We start from the raw sequence: 6,715 nt of genomic DNA on the forward strand, positions 1-6,715 counted from the left end.
AGAGATAGCAAGCGGAGAGATGCCACATGTAGGTGATGGGGAGGAAGGCAGCAAATCACACTGCCACGTGTGTACATATGCAACAATTTTGCATGTTCTTCACATGTACCCCAGAACCTAAAATGAAATAAAATAAATAGGCCGGGCGCGGTGGCTCACGCCTGTAATCCCAGCACTTTGGGTGGCTGAAGTGGGTGGAACACGAGGTCAAGAGATCGAGACCATCCTGGTCAAAATGGTGAAACCCCATCTCTACTAAAAATACAAAAAATTAGCTGGGCATGGTGGCGCATGACTGTAATCCCAGCTACTCAGGAGGCTGAGGAAGGAGAATTGCCTGAACCCAGGAGGCGGAGGTTGCAGTGAGCCAAGATCGCGCCATTGCACTCCAGCCTGTGTAACAAGAGTGAAACTCCGACTCAAAAATAAAAATAAATAAATAAATAAATGGAGGGAAAAAAGAAATAGCAGTAAGACTGCGTCTAAAACACAGGAGAAACGCATATTTCAAACTGCTCTGCTGTGTGTTCATTCACCTTAGGAAGTTGCATCTATGTTTAGATTAAGTGAGTAAGAAACATGTTTCTTCTAAAAGCAGTGTTTGGATATTCCAGAGGGAATGGAGCTATATGCTGTAATGAGAAATATCAGGCTGTAAAACAAAAACGGAGCTATCTAGCAGAATGGTTGTCAAGTGTACATTCAAATTAGAGAGTTAAACTGATGTGTGTATGCAGCAGTTCAGAAACTCTTTTTTTGCATAATCTAGAAACAAATATTTGCAGTCATATACATGCATATAAGAATTAGCAGAAAGACTGCATCTAAAACACAGGAGAAATGTATCTTTCAAACTACTCTGCTGTGTGTTCGTTCACCTTAGGAAGTTACATCATTGTTTACATTCAGCGAGTTAGAAACACATTTCTTCTAGGAACAGCGTTTGTATATTCCAGAGTGAATGGGAGTATATGCTGTAATGAGACATATCTGGCTCTAAAAGAAAAAGGACATATCTAACAGTATGGTTTTCAATGTGTGCATTCAACTTACAGAGTGAAACTGCTGTGTGTATGCAGCAGCTCAGAAACCCTTCTGGGGACAATCTAAAAACAGACATTTCCAACCGAATGCAGGCATATAAATAATAGCAGTAAAAATTCGTTTAAAACTCAGAAGAAACGTTTATTTCAAATTGCTCTACTGTGTGTTCATTCACCTGAGGATGTTGCATCCATGTTTTGTTTCAGCAACTTGGAAAGACTTTTATATTAGGAGCATCGTTTGGATGCTAAAGAGTGAATGGGAGTATATGCCGTAATGAGAAATACCTGGCTCAAAAACAAATACGGAGCTATCTAACAGAATCGTGGTCAAGGTGTGCAGTCAACTCAAGGAGTTAAACTGATGTGTGTATGCAGCAGTTCCAAAACCCTTTCTGGGGAGAATCTCAAAACAGACAATTCCAGCAAAACCAGGCATATAAGCAATAGCAGTAAGACTGCATCTAGAACACAGAAGAAACTATCTTTCAACCTGCTCTGCTGTGTGTTTATTCACCTTAGGGAGCTGCTTGTATGTTTAGATGCAGCGAGTTAGAAACACCTTTCTTATAGGACCAGCGTTTGGATATACCAGAGTGAATGTGAGTATATGCTGTAATGAAGAATATCTGGCACTAAAAAGAAAACGGATCTATCTAACAGAACGGTTTTCAATGTGTGCATTCAACTTACAAAGATAAACTGCTTTGTGTATATAGCAGTTCGGAAACCTTTTCTGGAGACAATTTAAAAACAGAGATTTCAAGCCAAATATACGCATATCAGAAACAGTGGTAAGACAGCACCTGAAACACAGAAGATACTTACCTTTCAAACTGCTCTGCTGTGTGTACGTTCACCTTAGGGAGTTGCATCTATGTTTACATTCAGCGAGTTAGAAACACTTTTCTTCTCGGAGCAGCATTTGGATGTTCCAGAATAAATGGGAGTGTATACTGTAATGAAAATATCTGGCTCTAAAATAAAAATGGAGCTATCTAGAAGAATGGTTGTCAAGGTTATATTCAACTTAGAGTTAAACTGATGTGTGTATGCAGCAGTTCAGAAACCCGAGTTTGGAGAATCTAGAAACGGATATTTCCAGCAATATGCAGGTATTTATGAATTAGCGTTAATAGTGCATCTAAATCAAAGGAGAAATGTATGTTTCAAAACTACTCTACTGTTCGTTCGTTCACGTTAGGAAGTTGCACCTATGTTAAGATTCAGCGAGGTGGAAACACGTTTCTTCTAAAAGCTGTGTTTGGATATTCCAGAGTAAAGTGGAGTATATGCTGTAATGAGAAATATCTGGCTCTAAATAAAAAACGGAGTTATCTAGCAGAATGGTTGTGAAGGTATACATTTAGCTTGCAGAATTAAACTGATGTGTGAATGTAGTAGTTCAGAAACCCTTTCTTTGGAGAAGCTAGAAACGGAGATTTCCAGCCATATAGAGGCATATAAGAATTAGCAGCAAGACTGCATCTAAAACACAGGAGAAACATATATTTCAAGCTACTCTGCTTTGTGTTGATTCACCTTAGGAAGTTGCATCTATGTTTACATTCAGCGAGTTGGAAACACGTTTCTTCTAAAAGCAGCATTTGGATATTCCAGAGGGAATGGGGCTATATGCTATAATGAGAAATATCTTGCTCTAAAACAAAAACGGAGCTATCTAACAGAGTTGTTGTCAAGGTGTACAATCAGCTTACAGAGTTAAACTGATATGTTCATGCAGCAGTTCAGAAACACTTTCTTTGGAGAATCTAGGAACGGATATTTTCAGCAATATGCAGGCATGTAAGAATTAGCAGTAAGACTGCGTCTAAAACACAGGAAAAACGTGTATTTCAAACTGCTCTGTTGCATATTTGTTCACGTTAGGAAGTTGCAACTATGTTTAGATTCAGCGAGATGAAAACACGTTTCTTCTAAGAGCTGTGTTAGGATATTCCCCAATTAATGTGAGAATATGCTGTAATGAGAAATATCTGGCTCTAAAACAAAAACAAAGATATCTAGCAGAATGGTTGTCAAGGTGTACATTCACCTTACAGAGTTAAAGTGATGTATATGCAACAGTTCAGAAACCCTGTCTTTGCAGAATGTAGAATCAGATACTTCCAGCCATATACAGGCATATAAAAATTAGCAGTAAGAATGCATCTAAATCACAGGAGAACCGTATCTTTCAAAATGATCTGCTGTGTGTTCGCTCATCTAAGGAAATTGCATCTATGTTAACATTCAGCGAGTTAAAAACACGTTTCTTCAAAAAGTTGCATTTGGATATTCCAGAGTGAATGGGTTTATATGCTGTAATGAGAAATATCTGGATGTAAAACAAAAACAGATCTGTCTAGCAGAATTATTATCAAGGTGTACAATGAATTTACTGAGTTAAACTAACGTTTAGATGTAGAAGCTCATAAACACTTTGAAGAATCTAGAAACACATACTTTCAGCCATTTACAGGCATAAAAATTAGTGGTAAGAGTGCGTCTAAAACACAGGAGAAATGTATATTTCAAACTGCTCTACTGTGTGTTGGTTCACCTTAGGAAGTTGCATCTATGTTTACATTCAGCGAGTTACAGACACATTTCTTCTAAAAGCTGGGTTTCCATCTTCCAGTGTGAATGGAAGTATAGGCTATAATGAGAAATATCTGGCTCTAAAACAAAAACCGAGAAAGCTAGAAGATGGTTGTCAAGGTTTATATTCAACTGACATAGTTAAACTGATGTGTGTATGCAGCAGTTCACAAACCCTTTCTTAATGGAATCTAGAAACAGATATTTCCAGCCATATACAGGCATTTAAGAAATAGCAGTAAGACTCTGTCTAAAATACCAGAGAAACGCATCTTTCAAACTACTCTGCCTTGTGTTCGTTCAACTTAGGAAGCTGCATTTATGTTTAGATTCAGCAAATAAGAAACAAGTTTCTTCTGAAACTGTGTTTGGATATTCCAGAGTAAATGGGATTATAGGCCATAATGAGAAATATCTGTCTCTAAAACAAAAACAGAGCTATCTACCAGAATGATTGTCAAGGTGTACTATCAACTTACAGAGTTCAACTCATGTTTGCACGCAGCAGCTCAGAAACACTTTCTTTAGAGAATCTAGTAACATATATTTCCAGCCATTTACAAGCATATAAGAATTAGGGATAAGACTGCATCTAAAACACACGAGAATCGTATGTTTCAAACTGCTGTGCTGTGTGATCGTTGACCGGAGGAATTTGCATCTATGTTTAGATTCAGCGAGTTAGAAACACGGTTTTTCTAAAAGCTGCGTTTCCATGTTCCAGCGTGAATGGGAGTATAGGCTGTAATGAGAAATATCTGGCTCTAAAACAAAAACAGAGCTGTCTATTAGAAAGATTGTAAACCTGTATATTCGACTGACATAGTTAAACTGATGTTTCTATGTAGCAGTTCACAATCCCTTACTTTATGGAATCTAGAAACAGATATTTCCAGCCATATACAGGCATTTAAGAATTAGCAATAAGAGGGGACCTAAAACACAGAAGAAACATATCTTACAAACTACTATGCTGTGGGTTCTTTCACCTTAGGAAGTTGCATCTATGTTTAGATTCATCTAGTTAGAAACACATTTCTTCTAATAGGTGTGTTTGGATATTCCAGAGTGAATGAGAGTATAGGCTATGATGAGAAATATCTGGCTCTAAAACAAAAAAACGGACCTACCTAGCAGAATGGGTGTCAAGGTGTACATTCAACTTACAGAGTTAAACTGATGTGTGTATGTAGCGTTCAGAAACCCTTTCTTTAGAAAATTTCCAGGCATACAAAGGGAGATAAGAATTAGTGGTAAGATTGCGTCTAAAACACAGGAGAAACGTATCTTTCAATCTGCTGTGCTGTGTGTTCGTTCACCTTAGGAAGTTGCATCTATGCTTAGATTCAGTGAGATAGAATCACATTTCTATTAAAATCTGTGTTTGGATATTGCAGAGTGAGTGGGAGTATAAGCTGTAATGAGAAATATCTGGCTCTAAAACAAAAACGAAGGCATCTAGCAGAATGATTGCCAAGGTGTACAATCAACTTACAGAGTTAAACTGATGTTTGTATGCAGCAGCTAAGAAACATTTTCTTTCGAGAATCTAGAAACACATATTCCCCACCATTTACAGGCATATAAGAATTAGCGGTAAGACTCTGTCTAAAACACAGGAGAAAGGAATCTTGGAAACTGCTCTGCTGTGTGTTCGTTCACCTTAGAAATTTGAATCTATGTTTAGGTTCAGGGAGTTAGAAACACGTTTCTTTTAAAAGCTGCGTTTGGATATTCCAGAGTGAAGGGACGTTTTGGCTGTAATGAGAAATACCTGCTGCTAAAAAAAAAAAAAACGAAGCTATCTAGCAGAATTGTTGTCAAGGTGTACATTCAACATAGACAGTTAAACTGATGTGGGTATGCAGCAGTTCAGAAACCATTTCTTCAGACAATCTAGAAACGGACATTTCCAGCCATTGTGGGCATATAAAAATTCGCTGTAAGACTGTGTCTAAAACACGGGAGAAAATTATCTTTCAAACTGCTTTACTGCCATTCAGTCACCTTTGCAAGTTGCTTCTATGATTAGATTCAGCGAGTTAGATACACGTTTCTTCTAAAAGATGTGTTTGGATATTAAAGAGAGAATGGGAGTATAGGCAGTAATGAGAAATATCTGGCTCTAAAACAAAAAAACGGACCTATCTAGCAGAATAGATGTCAAGGTCTACATTCAACTTAGAGAGTCAAACTGATGTGTGTATGCAGCAGTTCAGAAACCCTTTCTTTACATAACTAGAAACAGATATTTCCAGGCATATACAGGCAGATAAAAATTAGCAGTAATACTGCTTTTAAAACACATGAGAAACTTATCTTTCAAACTGCTGTGATGTGTGCTTGTTCAACTTAGGAAGCTGCATCTATATTAGATTCAGTGAGAAAGAAACACGGTTCTTCTAAAAGCTGCGTTTGGATATTTCAGAGTGAATGGGATTATAGGCTGTAATGAGAAATATCTGGCTCTAATACAAGACCGAGGTTAACTAGCAGAATCGTTGTCTTGGTGTACATTCAAGTTACAGAGTTAAACTGATGTGTGTATGCACCAGTTCACAAACCGACTCTTTGGAGAATGTAGAGACAGATATTTTCAGCCATATACACGCATATAAGAATTAGCAGTAAGACGGTGTCTAAAACACAGGAGAAACGTATGTTTCAAACTGCTTTGCTGGATGTTCGTTCACCTTAGGAAGTTGCACCTATGTTTAGATTCAGCAAGTTAGCAACATGTTTCTTCTAAAAGCAGCAATTGGATATTCCAGAGTGAAAGGGAGTATAGGCTGTAATGAGAAATACCTGGCTCTAAAACAAAAACGGAGCTATCTAGCAGAATGGTTGTCAAGGTGTTCATTATACTTACATAGTTAAACTGATGGGTGTATGCAGCAGCTCACAAACCCTTTCTTTGGAGAATCTAGAAAGAAATATTTCCATCCATATACAGGCATAAAAGAATTAGCAGTAAGACTGCGTCTAAAACACAGGCGAAATGTATGTTTCAAACTGCTCTGCTGTGTGCTCGTTCACCTTACGATGTTGCATCTATGTTTAGATTCAGCGAG

The sequence above is a fragment of the Cebus imitator genome, unplaced genomic scaffold (assembly GCF_001604975.1).
Source record: "Cebus imitator isolate Cc_AM_T3 unplaced genomic scaffold, Cebus_imitator-1.0 Scaffold874, whole genome shotgun sequence".
Lineage (NCBI taxonomy): Eukaryota > Metazoa > Chordata > Mammalia > Primates > Cebidae > Cebus > Cebus imitator.